Source organism: Mytilus californianus, unplaced genomic scaffold (assembly GCF_021869535.1).
Source record: "Mytilus californianus isolate M0D057914Y unplaced genomic scaffold, xbMytCali1.0.p SCAF_2, whole genome shotgun sequence".
NCBI lineage: Eukaryota > Metazoa > Mollusca > Bivalvia > Mytilida > Mytilidae > Mytilus > Mytilus californianus.
The window spans coordinates 51,651,329-51,667,125 of record NW_026262668.1 but is presented as its reverse complement, the minus strand read 5'-3'; the positions used below and the strand labels follow the sequence as shown (position 1 = coordinate 51,667,125).

The window sequence follows — 15,797 nt, the reverse complement described above, 5'->3', positions numbered from 1 at the left end:
CCTGTCCTGCCTATTTTTTTCAAATTTCATCCTAGCCCCCCCCCCCCCCCCCTCATAAAAATCAAATGGTAGCTCCCGTAGCAGGTACATGTATTACTTAAGAGAACTGCTTTATTAATGAAATGTTATGTGCCATCTTGACTTTGCTACACTGATGTGATACTTCAGTGAAAGCTTTGAACCTCTGAATCTAATTGACAAACTGTTGACACAGAGATATGTCTAGCCTTTTTGTAATTTTGATAGTATATTGAAATATTGAATCCAAATGGCAATATTTAAACATGTGCCGGTAAACTATGCAAAACATTCAAAGTCAATGAACCATGACTTAAGGTGTACTAGGACCAAATAACCACCATGGAAATTAGAAATACAAATCCTTAAAAAACTGCATACCAAATACCATTGACTTATCATAAGTGGTTACCTTAACAATAACCTAAACTCAAGCTTAACTTGTAAACAATGTAAAAACTTCAAAGTCAATGAACACTGAAAGGGGTGGGGCTAAATAATATCCATGTTGAAGACTTGCTTATGCTAATACTATCATTGACTTAACATAAGTGGTTCCTCTAAAACTGATCTAAGCACAAACTTTAACATATAAACTATGCAAAACATTCAAATAGACCATGACTGAGGGGACGGAGCCAAATATCTCCATGGAAATGAGATCTGCCAATGCTTATGCATCTGCATACTGAATATCATTGACCTACCACAAGTGGTTCCCCTTAAACTGACCTAATCACAAACTAATACATGTTGAGTATGCAAAAGTTTCAGTCAATAGACCATGACTGAGGGGGCAGGGCCATATTATCTTCATGGAAATGAGATGTGCCAATGCTAATACAACTGCATACCAAATATCATTGACCCTTCACTAGTGATTCCCCATAAACTGACCTAATCACAAACGAATACATTGTTGACGCTGCTGTGGACGTTTAAAACAGCATTAAAAAGACAAACAACAAGAATGTGTCCATAGTACACGGATGCCCCACTCGCACTATCATTTTCTATGTTCAGTAGACGTGAAATTAGGGTCAAAACTCTTATTTTGCATTAAAATCAGAAAGATCATATATATATTTAATAATAGTACGGAAGCACATGTATATGTTTTGGTAAAACACGTGTGTTTGTTTACATCAACACATGTTTTTAGAATACCTGTAATGTTTACAATGTATTCCATTGGATGAAATTCGTCGCATTGCGAATTTAAAACAGGTATTCTATGTATCGTATGATTTTGGCTCGTGTTTCTCGTGCTTGCTGTTTGATATAAATTAAATGTAATTTATAATGTTATTATTCGAAGTTCTGCCTTACGCTGAGTAGCATACTCCGTACTACTGCCTTGCCTGTATTAAGCCCCCCACCCCCCCCCCCCCCCCCCCCACCACCATCATCAAGACCATCTATTGTTTTTATGTGGAAAGTAATGTTTTACTTATAATGATTTATTTAAGTTGTATTTCTTGTTTTGTAGATTGGTGTATATTTGTATGTATTAATGGTTGGCTGACTGTGATCGAGCCTGTATGACTGTTTTTATACCATATTAATAACGACTGAGAATAAGCCGTAATGTGCTTAAAATGAACTTTGAAACGAACTGTTTGATTTATATTATACATTGGTTAATAAAAAGTATGCTACCCTCACAAGGAGAGCTCATTTCTGATACATGTGTTGAGTTTTATTGCATAAATAATTTATGTTCGTTTAAGTCTGGCGAATTAGAACATAACATAGGGAACATGTGTACTAAGTTTCAAGTTGATTGGACTTCAACTTCATCAAAAACTACTTTGACCAAAAGCTTTAACCTGAAGCGGGACAGAGGGACGGACGAACGAACGCAAAGACCGAAAAACATAATGCCCCTCTACTATAATAGGTGGGGCATAAAATTTGAAATTGGACATTTACCTATTATGGTCCAATATCCAAAATCTAAGTACATTGTTAGATTCAGCATTTCAAAGAACCCCATAAATTCAATTTTTATTGAAATCAAATAAAGTTTAATTTTCGACCCTGATTTGGACCAACAGTAGGCAACTTGAAAACTGGGCCCAAAAATCCAAAATTTAAATACAGGACTAGATTCAGCATTTGAAATAACGGTTAATAACTAACCCTATATATATATTCAATTTATGTTGAAATGAAACACATTTTAATTTTGGACCAACTTGAAAATGGGGTCCAAAATCAAAAATAAATCTGTCACTCCAATTATAATTTTGTTAGTTGATAATTACCACATTTGTTATCTTGATAAAAGGTGGAAATAATTGCACGAATAAATTAATAGTAAATACATTGATCTAATCCAAATGTGTATATTTAGTTGATTGTAAAATCGATCATACAAATTGTGTGTAGATTTATAGGAAAAACAAACATAAGACTATTATCTAATGAAAATGATATTTGTAAACCTGGACCCCCAATTGGATCAAATAAAAAATATTTGCAAATTTGGATCCCCAAACAAGATCAAGTAAAAACAAGTGAAATTGCGAGCTACTGCTCACTGCTGATACCCTTGCCGCAATTGAATAATTCTAATAGTGTAGAAATTTGTAAGTGTTTGGTAAACAGGAAGTTGTTGAGTGATGAATCTGAAACGCATCATATGGTATAGCTGACTTATATAAACCCTGAAACACAGAATGAATGTGATCTAAGAACTTAGAAAATTCTAATTTAGCTATTCAAACCATATCATTATTATTTCCTTTTATATATAAATCAGAAATAACCAATTTAAAATGAAAAATTTTAAAGAAAAAAAAGGAAACCCCCCCCCCAAATTTTTTGAACCCCCTTATGATTCATCACCCCCAAACTCAATCTCAGCCTTCCCTTTGTGGTATGGTACCTTGCAGTACAATTTCAGAGAGATCCATACACTTGAACACAAGTTATTGTCTGGAAACTAGAATAAAATGCTCCACAGGGCGCAGCTTGATACGACCGCAGAGGTCGAAACCCTGAACAGTTGGGGGAAGTATGGACACAACATTCAAGCTTGATACAGCTTTGGATTTGGATTGTGATTAAATATTTGACACAGCATAGGTTTCTAACACAGATTGAATGTGGTCTAAGAACTTAAAAATTTTAAATTAGACATTCACCTATTATGGTCCAATATCCAAAATCTAAATACATGGTTAGATTCAGCATATCAAAGAACCCCAAGAATTCAATTTTTGATGAAATCAAACAAAGTTTAATTTTGGACCCTTTTGACCTCAATGTGGACAAAGTTGATAACGAGGCCCAAAAATCAAAAATCTAAATACATGGTTAGATTCAGCATATCAAAGAACCCCATATATTCAATTTTTGTTGAAATCAAACAAAGTTTAATTTTGGACCCCGATTTGGACCAACTTGAAAACTGGGCCCATAATCAAAAATCTAAATACATGTTTAGATTCAGCATATCAAAGAACCCTAAGAATTCAATTTTTGTTAAAATCAAACTAAGTTTAATTTTGGACCCTTTGGACCTTAATGTAGACCAATTTGAAAACGGAACCAAAAATTAAGAATCTAAATACACGGTTAGATTCGGCATATCAAAGAACCCCAATAATTCAATTTTTGATGAAATCAAACAAAGTTTAATTTTGGACCCTTTTGACCTCAATGTGGACAAAGTTGATAACGGGGCCCAAAAATCAAAAATCTAAATACATGGTTAGATTCAGCATATCAAAGAACCCCATATATTCAATTTTTGTTGAAATCAAACAAAGTTTAATTTTGGACCCCGATTTGGACCAACTTGAAAACTGGGCCCATAATCAAAAATCTAAATACATGTTTAGATTCAGCATATCAAAGAACCCTAAGAATTCAATTTTTGTTAAAATCAAACTAAGTTTAATTTTGGACCCTTTGGACCTTAATGTAGACCAATTTGAAAACGGAACCAAAATTTAAGAATCTAAATACACAGTTAGATTCGGCATATCAAAGAACCCCAATAATTCAATTTTTGATGAAATCAAACAAAGTTTAATTTTGGACCCTTTGGACCTCAATGTGGACCAATTTAAAAACGGGGCCCAAAATCCAAAAACTAAATACACGGTTAGATTCAGCATATTAAAGAACCCCATGAAATCAAGAATAAAACCCCATTGAAATTGGTCAAGAAATAAGCAATTTATGGGAAGTATCTTCTTTTGCACAATCCTGTGCTATTAAATATTTCTTGCTATTGCGCAATACTGTACAATTGACAATTTCTTGCTATTGCGCAATATTGTGCTATAAGATATTTCTTGCTATTGCGCAATACTGTGCAATTGAAGATTTCTTGCTATTGTGCAATACTGTGCAATTGAAAATTTCTTGCTATTGCACAATACTTATTATATAATAATTTACACATCCTGTTTGGTGTGTATCTCCTACCATATCATTATTATTTGATTTTAAATATAAATCAGAAATAACCAACTTAAAATGGAAAATTTTAAAAGAAACAAAAAAGGAAAAAAAGAAAAAAAAAGAAAAAAAAAATAAATCCCCCCCCAAAATTTTTTGAACCCCCATTATGATTCATCACCCCCAAACTCAATCCCAGCCTTCCCTTTGTGGTATGGTACCTTGCAGTACAATTTCAGAGAGATCCATACACTTGAACACAAGTTATTGTCTGGAAACTAGAAAAAAATGTGTTTTTTGGCCCCAAATTCCTAAACGTTTAGGGCAATTACCCCCAAACTCAAACCCAGCTTTCCCTTTATGATATGGATCCTTGTAGTACAATTTCAGAAAGATCCATACACTTACACACAAGTTATTGTCATGAAACTAGAAAAATGCTTGTTTTTTGCCCCTTTTTTGGCCCCTAATTCCTAAAATTTTGAGGCAATTACCCCCAAAATCAATCCCAGCATTCCTTTAGTGATATGGAACCTTGTGGTACAATGTCAGAGAGATCCATACACTAACACACAAGTTATGTCTGGAAGTTACAAAAATGCTTATTTTTGGCCCCTTTTTCCTTTACTGTTATTACCATAACCCCCAAAATCAATCCCAACCTTCCTTTTGTGGTATTGAACCTTGTGGTAAAATTTCATAAAGATCCATTCACTTAAACTAAAGTTAGAGTGCGAAAAACCAATGTGTCTTCGGACGATGCCGGACAACGACGACGCCAACGTCATACCAATATACGACCACAAAATTTTTTTTGTGGTCGTATAAAAATGCTTGTTTTTGGCCCCAAATTCCTAAACGTTTAGGGCAATTACCCCAGAACTCAAACCTAGCTTTCCCAATGTGATATGGAACCTTGTAGTACAATTTCATAAAGATCCATACACTTACACACAAGTTATTGTCCTGAAACTAGAAAAGTGCTTCTTTTTTTAGCCCCCAATTCCTAAAATTTTGAGGCAATTACCCACAAAAATCAATCCCAGCCTTCCCTTTGTGGTATGGTACCTTGCAGTACAATTTCAGAGAGATCCATACACTTGAACACAAGTTATTTTCTGGAAACTAGAAAAATGCTTATTTTTGGTCCCTTATTCCTAAACGTTTTTGTGAATTACCCCCAAACTCAATTCCAGCTTTTCCTTTGTGATATGTAACCTTGTAGTACAATTTTAGAAAGATCCATACACTTACACACAAGTTATTGTCATGAAACTAGAAAAATGTTTGTTTTTTTACCCTTTTTGGCCCCTTATTCCTAAACATTTTGGACAATTATCCCCAAACTCAATTCCAGCTTTCCCTTTGTGATATGGAACCTTGTAGTACAATTTTAGAAAGATCCATACACTTACACACAAGTTATTGTCATGAAACTAGAAAAATGATTGTTTTTTGCCCCCTAATTCCTAAAATTTTGAGGCAATTACCCCAAAAATCAATCCCAGCATTCCCTTTGTGATATGGAACCTTGTGGTACAATGTCAGAGAAATCCATACACTAACACACAAGTTATTGTCTGGAAATCACAAAAATGCTTATTTTTGGCCCCTAATTCCTTAACTGTTGGTACCATAACCCCCAAAATCAATCCCAACCTTCCTTTTGTGGTATTGAACCTTATGGTAAAATTTCATAGAGATCCATTCACTTAAACTAAAGTTATTGTGCGAAAACCAATGTGTCTTTGGACAACGCCATGCCAATATACAATCGCAATTTTTTTTTTGCGGTCGTATAAAAACATAAGATATGATTAATAGTTCTCTAAAAATAGATATGATGTAATACAGTGTATATCTATTTTCAAATTATAATCAAATATAATTAATAGTTCCAAATATTTTTTCTTTCATTTGTCACAAACTAATATAGATTTGTAACTTACCTATAAAATGTCAACAACTTTTATCTACACAATGTAATGTATTGAAATATATACGTTAATAAAAATAGATTATTATCTAATTAAAGGATTTCTCTTCATAATTTTTTAAATATATATAGCATTCAGAAAATTAGTTTATACTAAATATCAAACAAACCTGCCAAAAAATTCTTCAAATAATTTAACAAAGAATGTCTTTTTTAAAATGAGTTATCTCCCTTAGTACAGAAATATGGTTTTACACAGTTCTCTTACATTAGATATGGTCCAGAGTTATGGTCCATGACTCAGGACTAAATCATCAGACCGGAACAAAATTCGAACTTGATCTATAACTTGTCATGATAAAACTATATATTCAATCAACATCTTCAAGAACAAAAAAAAAGTGTGGAAAGCTGATTTGCCGGACTGACGGATGGACAGACGGACGGAGTACAAACCTAAAGTCCCCTTCGACTTCGTCGGTAGGGGACTAATAACTTAAAGGTCTACAACTCAACAACGAGAACAGCTAAAATCATGAAAATTGAACTTAGTCACAGGAAACAACATATCTAAATTTGAAACTATCTAAAAGTGTTTTCATGTTAATGAATGGACACTGTTTTGCAGCTGCCTGCCGTACTTCCCAAAATCATAAAGCATTCTGTGAGTATTGCATGGCAATACATAGTCCCCTACTGGTTACAAATTCATAGTAATTGAACAAAATTCTAACTTGATCAATAACTTGTCATGGTGTAAACTACATAAATATATCCAGTCAAAATCTTCAAGCATGACGAAAAAAACTGTTGAAAACTGATTATTTAAGTGAATTTTCTATGTCCAAAGACCATAACTCTGCACAAAATTATCAGACTGGAAAAAATTCCAACTTGAACTGTAACTTGTCAAGATAAAACTATATACTAATTATCAAATCAATATCTTCAATAATGACAAACAAACCTACCACTAAATTCTTAAAACAATTTACCAAGAAGGAAAAAAATCCAAAATGTCATTTTGTCTTTTAAAAAATGAGTTATTTCCCTTTGAACAGAAATCTACTAATTAATAAGTTTTTCATCAAAAATTTAATTCTAGGGCTTTAACTGAACAAAGAAAATAGCTAAATTCATAAAAATTGAACTTGACATGATAAATCAATAAACCAAATATCAAATCAATATCTTAAAGCACAAAGAAAAAAAGTCTGGAAAACAAATTTGCCGTGCTGACAGATGGAGTGCAAACCTAAAGTCATTGTGTGAAAGTCTTGATAAGCTCCTGCTAACACACACTTCATAATCCCTGTAACAACATTTATGATTTATATAAATAGGGAGAAAAATATACAACTACATTAAATAGTAAGTACATTTGTGTACATTTATTTTACATATTTCCAATACAAGACTTAACATTCATCTCAAAATGAGTATTAAAATGTAGTATGAATAAAAAGACAGAAAATATGTGTAATGAACATCCGATCCTCTAACAAAGTCTCTAAAAAAAGTTGGTTGTCAATTTCATCTAAAAATTTTAAGTATATTTAAAGTTTCTTCTGTGAGGTAAAAATATAAATATCTACACAAAAACACTATCTACATGATCCGCCAAACAACATTCATGTCTATATGATGGTGACTACAATGAGACGAGATCATTTATTTCTTCTTTCCCTTTCCTGCTTTCTTTGCAGTCTTTTTTGCTCCTGCTCTTTTTACTGCCTTCTTTGCTCCTTTTTTGGGAGATTTCTTTGGAGCTTTTGCCTTGGCTAAAAATAAAACAGGGCTTCATTAATTCTATTCAAATACAACCTTTTAATTTAAAAATCATTATTGCATTTATTTATGGTTTATTTTAATATTTGTATGATCTGGTCAATAAATATTCAGTTGATTTGTTCATATTCCTGATTGAGCATAGACTGGTACACACATTCAATGGATATTTTCCTTTTATCAATCTACTTCACATGGGACTTTTTATAGTTTGCTTTTCTTTCATTTTAACCAAATTTTATACAAAATATAAAATTTGCTGGAGAACCATTTTTTTATTTGAAGGAGCAACATTTTTCATGTAGTTTTCCTTTTGTGATTTTCATCTTAAGAGTTAAGGTCGATCTTCTTAAAAAGATTCAACTTACTAGATGTGTGTTCAAATATTTTTCAACCATTATCTATATATGATACAATTAATTCTCAAAACAATGCAATTTTCAAAATGATACTAAAAAGCTTACGATTAATAACCTACCTGCACTATCACCAGCTGCGGCCTTCTTAGGTCTTCCACGTCCCTTTGTAGCTGCCATTATGAGCAATAACTGGAAAACACAAAATTATATAAAAGTTAAGTGTATTTATTTATGTTCATATCTATGTGTTGACAAATATGGCTGTTTAAATTTATTCACGAATTTTACGGAGTACAGACAAACATGTGCAACTTCATAGTTGTATTAATATACATGTAAGGAATGATAAATAAAATTAAATGCTTTGAATACTTTTTCTGCATATTTGAAGTACTTTCTCCCCTGCCCCTTCAGGTGCCAAATTAAAACTTAATTGAATTTGAGGGTCTTAAAGGGGGTTACTTGCACGGACAGAATGAAAATAAAACCATGATGAACAAAATATAGTAAACACATTTATTTTTTTCAATTTTATAACACAGTGAATAATGAGCTTCAAGCACGAAAACATGTGGAACAAAAAGGGCAAACATTTTGCATGAGAAATTATAAACACCCCCTGTTTTACAAAAACACCCACACAATAACACTATTGGTTTATTCTGTGGGGGTGCCATATGGAACTTTCCCTTAACCCTCAACCACCCACTGGAAACGAGTGGACCGCAACATGTCAAATTCCAGTGTTTGTTATATAATTAATTAGTTTACCATCTTCTGCATACTTCAGGTTCATGTAGATCCTTTGACTAAAACGGCTGCATTTTCACCCGACCTCAAAATTTACTGAATGCAGACAAACCTGAGTATCTGGAAATTTTTTAAGGCATACCATGCTCTTGATAAATAAAATTCAATTACATTTTCTCTTTAAGAAAACTAAAAACATAACTGGATTTTTGCAGTGCACTTTTGTTCATTCCTCCAGAAGGTGCCAAAATAAACAAAGTTTGGAAAGAGGTTTGAGAACTTCCTTACAGGTAAAATTATAATTGAAGTGAACTTTATTGAATGACAAAGACAATAGATACCTAACAATAATTGGTGATTTAAAATTGTGTACCTGAGTGGACCATATCAAGTGAAACTCTACCTTTAGTTAATTTTATCTACTGCAGGGACGAAAACAAGTGCACTGCAAAATTCAGTTGTTTATACTTTTTTAAGAGAGAAAATGTATTTGAATTTTATCTATCTAGAGCATGCTATGCCGTAAAAAATTTCCAGATACTCAGGTTTGTCTGCACTGTAAATTTTGAGATGAATATGCTGACATTTTAGCCAAAGCCAGGGTCCAAATGAACCTTAAATAAAAGAAATTGTCATATAATTTCTGATAATTTCTTTCTTGTAGTTATTAGATACAGTGGTTTGTAGGACAACAAAAACATATCCCTAATCCAAAATTTTCAGTGTTCTTAAATCAAACATTAAAATGGAGAAGAATATAAAATAATCTTCCCTAAATTTGTGTGCGAAAGAATTTTTTCACGTCTCGTCAGGGTCTGATAAAATAAATAAAACAAAATTATTATTTTCACATGTCTCTATTAAAAAAAGAATCACGCATGGTTATTTTTAACAACAAACCTTTCCTGCAACATGAAATACTGAATTTTCACAAGAAGATTGTTCAATGGCGGACAAAAATATTGACGTCCTGATAAAAACAAAACAGAATAAAACGAGTTGATTGGGTAAAATGAAAGTGAAAGCTACAAACAAGCAACGAAGTGCAACAAAATTATGATTTCATATCCTGTTAAAAGCATTCTTTGTGACAATCCGGTGCAAATATGCAGTTATTTTGCAATTCTAATTTTACCACTTACCAATTACTTCAAACTTGATAACTGTACAGACGCTAACGGTTGAAAAAAAGAAATCAACACCTAAGAGCGGGATTTGAAAATTGATCCAATCAAAAAGTATGTTACAGTGCCAAATTTATTTCTGCCCAATCAAAACTTTCGTTGAAAATTTGTATACGTCATTTTGACCGACGCGCCCTTTGACACAGTGTTTGATTGGCTGAACCGGGTCACCAAAACCAAAAATAGAATGCGGTTATTTACTATTTGGTTACCGTAAATATACCAATAAAATTTTCTGAATATTTGACTGAGACAAGGCGAGGACGTATATACCCGTAGCCAACTTGTCAAGTGTCCGATGTTTTCTCGGACGTCCGCGTCCTGATCTAATTCATGAAAATATATTTTGAAGAGGTTTTATATAAACAAGCAAATAAGAAAAAAGTAATTTATATTTAAATCAGAGAATATAATAAAGCATTCATAATAATTAATAATGTCTGTTTTTAAAATATTAGGCGGGAAATACGAATAGACACCACATATACTACTGTTATTGTTATATCTTATTGATAAGTACAAGAACACATTCAATAAGTGAAAGCCGGCAGAGATAAAATTATATGCATATAGTTTATACTTAGTTTTTAATCAATCTATATTCGTCAAATACTCACTATAGTAAAGTGCTTTTGAGAGTCTAGAGCCTCTTTGTAGTCTTAATGCTCTCTTTTTTTATTTACTATCCATGATACTGATTTTCAAAACATTGTTAAGTTTGCATTAACAATGTGTTTTTCATAAGAGCAGCCCCCTTAAAAGATCAAATACTTGCTCCCTTATATAATGGTAATTTTTCTGATTGTTGAAAAGTGCATGTGCGGTTTTTAGGCCTTTCAAACAAACACAGTTTAATTATAACCTTTATTAATAAATTTAGCCAAAGAGAACGATTTGAAGGACAATTCCTTAACTTGTTAGCTTATACAAAATATTACAGAAACGAAACCTCTGAGTAATGCGGCGAAATACAGCGAGGGCTTATGCTTGTATGACCACATATTTTATTATTTCCTGCTTCTGTTGTTTGTCAGATTGTCCTCAGTATAATACTAGACGTGTTTGTAGTAATGCTGCTGATTGAGAGGTCTAGAGAAATGTCCCCTGAACGTAATTAAAATTGGAGCCATCAGAATCAGAAACTTTCTTTAATCTTTACTCTGAGACAAATCTACACATGCAGTATCACAGTCTTACATGTACTTTGATGTATTATTTCGGAACTAAGTCTTATAGCCTTATTATAAATGGCCAAAGATGTATCAAAACTGCAATCAGTCTGAAAGTGAAAGATTACGGTCACTAATTTCGAGTATCCCCCCTTTTTTTAAAGAACGAGAAAGGGCATTATTAACGCAATTCAGTTGTTACAGCATTGCATTTTGTTTATTGTGTTAAAGTACCGTGTCTTGCATGCATTTGAAACCATTTTTTTTGTTTGATTTAAGTAAATGAAATATATATTATATACATAACATATTATAAGTTTATTATTGTTGATTTCTGTGTCATTTGGTCTTTTGTGGAGAGTTGTTTCATTGGCAATCATACCACATGTTCTTATTTTTATATTGTGGAATATATATCATATATAACATACATGTATTATCTTATTACGATTTGTGTTTAGAGTCTTCATATTTTACTATACTTTTCAGTTGTGAGTTGACGGATAGAACAAAATATAACTAACGCTAAAATCACAACCAGTTATGCATAGGAATAGGAGAGGGTCTGGTTGGCCGGGTGCTTCATTTCTATATTCTATCATTTTTATACCATAGTTCTCTATTCTTTATCCCATTATTCTCTAATCTTTATAGTTACGCACCCCATTATTCTCTTTCCTTATATTTGTGTCTATTTTTCTCTATTCCTAATTTTCCTCTTTATTCTACACTTTTTGTCCATTATTCTCTGTTCTGTAAACTCCATTCAGACCTTCATAGAAATGTAATGTGCTTCTTGATGCTCCTCTGTCCAATGTTAACGTACATATAACCGGCAGTCTTTCCCTAGCTTTCAAACTGTACACTTGTGAATAAATTTGTATATGCTGTATACGGTCTTGCGTTTAAAGCAGCCACATTGTCGATTATAGACCAACAGACTTAAAGGTAACCCGTACCGAAATTCACGGGGTTACAATTCAGTGGAATATAACCGGACGAAAAGTGACATTGGGAACTTTTACCATAATTCGAAAAGTGCTTTATATGAACTCTCGTTTTAGATTGAATATTTATATGAACTCTCGTTTAAGATTGGATATTTCTATGAACTCTCGTTTTAGTTTTAAATTGAATATATATGATGACACACGCACAAATCAACAAGTACTTTAATCTCTTACTTGAGTTCTAAAAAAGCCTGTCACACTATTTTTGTAGTCGAAACCACGATTTTCTAGGCATACATATTCTTAATGATCATTATGTAAAAGTTTGAACCCATTTCAATGCCACGTTAAATAATTTGAGTTTGATTCCTGTGTGAATGACAGTACCAAAAGCCCTATCTACTTTTGTTAAACAATGCTTATCAATAAACATATGTAAGGAAGCCGGGCCCACCTAGATATACATTTGAATTCGAGATCACAAATATAAAAAAAAAATCGTAAATACGATTTAAAATTGTGATCACGAACAAAAATCGGATTAAAATCGTTATCACGAATTTAAAAGATCTGTGATAACGAATTCATTCCGTGATCACGAATAACAAAATATGTAATAACTTATTCCATTGATTCGTGATCACGAATTTAATCCGTGAAAACGAAATATATAATTGGTGATAAAGAATCATACAACACTTTATAACGATTTTAAGCCGTGATCTCGAATTCAACATATACATTATTTTGGAAGGTCAAAAATGGGCTTCCGTACATCTAAGACTACTATAACACTTAGACTAGTCTCTACATATGGTAAGATGTTCGTGTACTTTTTGTGAAACCAGAGACATATATACACATATGTCTCTGGTGAAACCAATCTGGTTTAACTTTGATACTATAATATATAATATATTAGTCCTAGATTAAACAAATTATTTTAATAATGTCTATGACATATATGTTTTGCAAAATCAGCAACATTTAAATGATACTTTCATACAATTATGACATTTAATCTTTTATAATCATTTACACTGATCAGGGGCGGATTCAGGCGGGGGCGTGGCGGGCGTGCGCCCCCTAAAATTTGCAAAGCATGGGTTGTCCTCAGCTTAATAAAGAATATTTCGATAATTTTACCTCAAAAAATTTCGCCCTGCTCCGCTTGGCGAAAATTTAAGTTAGCACTCCCCTAACCTAAAATCCTGGATCCGCCCCTGCTGATAGTTCAAACTTTGTCTTAGTCATTATAGACAGTCCGACGTGTTGACCTAATCATTAGTCGGTCCGAGTTGTATCCGGGCCGAGTTACCCTATATTCAGTAAAACCATACGTTGTTCTCTCCCTTGACAAAGTCCATCGTGGTAAGGTTGAACGTGATAATTATGTTTCATCTCATTTTTAAATGTTTGAATGACATCCCACACTAAAATTCATAGCATTATATTCATAAGACATTATTTTTTTACTGTGAAATAGACATGTCATTGTTTATTTACCTTGCAATGTAGTTTCTTTGGCAAGACGAGCACCCCATGTGTCCTCCCCTTTTATTTAAAGTCACAATTTAGAAAGGACCACTTTAATGTCATTATTTGACATTCAATATCTCATGTATCATTATTACACGACTGTGGCCCCTCACAAAGGACTGTTTTAGAGACCACTTATTTTGATGGTAGTTATAAATGAAATCAAATTTGGGTACAGACGTGCAGCTGGTTTTAAAAAACACCCCCTCCCCGGGAGCGTCTTTCTACCACAGAACACCACAGAATACCACAGAACACCACAGAACACCCAAAATTTACCACAGAACTTCGAAATAATAATACTTCAGACATTATTATCGTGTAATTGTTAATTCTTTTTATAATTTGACATTCATTATTCAAATAAAATTTAATTTTTCTATTTAGGGTCGACTCATTAACGCTACGCCCCCAACTGAATGGTCAATATAAATTGGGATCATACCGAAAACCCCTAGCTATTAAAACCATAATATATTTATATTTGTGACATTTATATTTTAAATACATTTTAATCTTTTTTGTAATTTTAATTCATTTTTGAAAATGTTTAGATACATTACATAATTATTTATTAAAGTGATTAATGAATTTATTTGTTAAGCTGATATCTAGAGTTGTTCAAACAATTGGCGAATGTGTGTACATCAAAGTTTCTCCGTTTATAGAGTTAAAAAATGTATATATAAAACTTCAAAAAGATATCTAAAGTTGTTGTAGAACAGTAATATTTGAGTTGACTTATAACATATTCAACAATTATCACTGAACTAGTATATATATTTGTTTAGGGGCCAGCTGAAGGACACCTCCGGGTGCGGGAATTTCTCGCTGCATTGAAGACCTGTTGGTGGCCTTCTGCTGTTGTCTCTTCTGTGGTCGGGTTGTTGTCTCTTTGACACATTCCCCATTTCCATTCTCAATTTTATAAGTGTGTCTTTTTAATTGTCAATTAAAAGTTCAAGCTCGATGACTGTTTTTGGAATCTTATGTTGTGTGTGTATCTTCTCCAATCATTTAACAATATTTCGGATTTTTACCAAATTTTGTATGCATTTAGAAATCGTTGAACTGAGCATTTACATATATATTCTATATTTTTTAGTCCAAAATTAATGTTGACCATAGCAAGTTCACCGACACAATTAAAGTACCGAAATTTAATTAGATTAACCAATTTTGACACTTGTGGTAATCACTAATTAACCTGTCATTTAAATTATCACACCTGAGACATCAAATACATTTAATTGAATTATCTTATATAATCAGGTGGCAGCTAGAATCCAAACAATGAAGAATTTTGTAAATATTCAATTATTAATGATATATATATTATATTAAATAGAATGTTGAAAGTAGTCTTCCTGATCTAATTATTGTCAAGTCATTTCAAGAATAAAATTTCAAGATTAAAATGTGAACCGATGATCACCATCATTTTAGTTGGAAAATTAAAATTATTGTCTTATAGATTTATTAATTTCACAGAATAAATAGTTACATATGAGAAATATTAGCTCTTTCTTAATTTCACGAAAAAATATTGTAAAACAAAAGAGTTTTAACACTTTTTATCGATCAGTTCAATATATTCAAAGCGTATATTGATCAGCGATTGAGAAAACCGTACAGTAATTTTTTTTTTGCTAAAAACTATTTTTTTAAATGTTTATTTTAGATTTTCATTA

The 15,797-nt window shown here is 32.3% G+C and overlaps 1 protein-coding gene and 2 long non-coding RNA genes across 4 annotated transcripts in view; 2 read left to right on the top strand and 1 right to left on the bottom strand.

Annotated features, from left to right (window-relative positions):
* The first annotated feature begins 2,422 nt into the window (after positions 1–2,422).
* Positions 2,423–15,797, top strand: part of LOC127729991 (uncharacterized) — a 99,505-nt gene continuing 86,130 nt past the window's right edge. Inside the window, exon 1 of the long non-coding RNA XR_007994924.1 lies at positions 2,423–3,108. This is a non-coding gene — a long non-coding RNA (uncharacterized LOC127729991). The remainder of the gene's footprint in view (positions 3,109–15,797) is intronic.
* LOC127729986 (uncharacterized) lies at positions 7,732–10,536 on the bottom strand. Its single transcript, XR_007994915.1, has 3 exons — positions 10,407–10,536; positions 8,634–8,703; positions 7,732–8,148 (listed from the first exon to the last, which is right to left on the bottom strand). It is a non-coding gene; the product is annotated as an uncharacterized LOC127729986 (long non-coding RNA).
* The window catches only part of LOC127729979 (kynurenine aminotransferase-like), a 43,364-nt gene continuing 41,469 nt past the window's right edge, over positions 13,903–15,797 (top strand). The window contains exon 1 of one of the 2 annotated variants that reach the window (XM_052237979.1): positions 13,903–13,938. The gene's annotated coding sequence lies outside the window, so the exon portion shown is untranslated. The remainder of the gene's footprint in view (positions 13,939–15,797) is intronic. The other variant, XM_052237980.1, reaches the window with a different exon arrangement.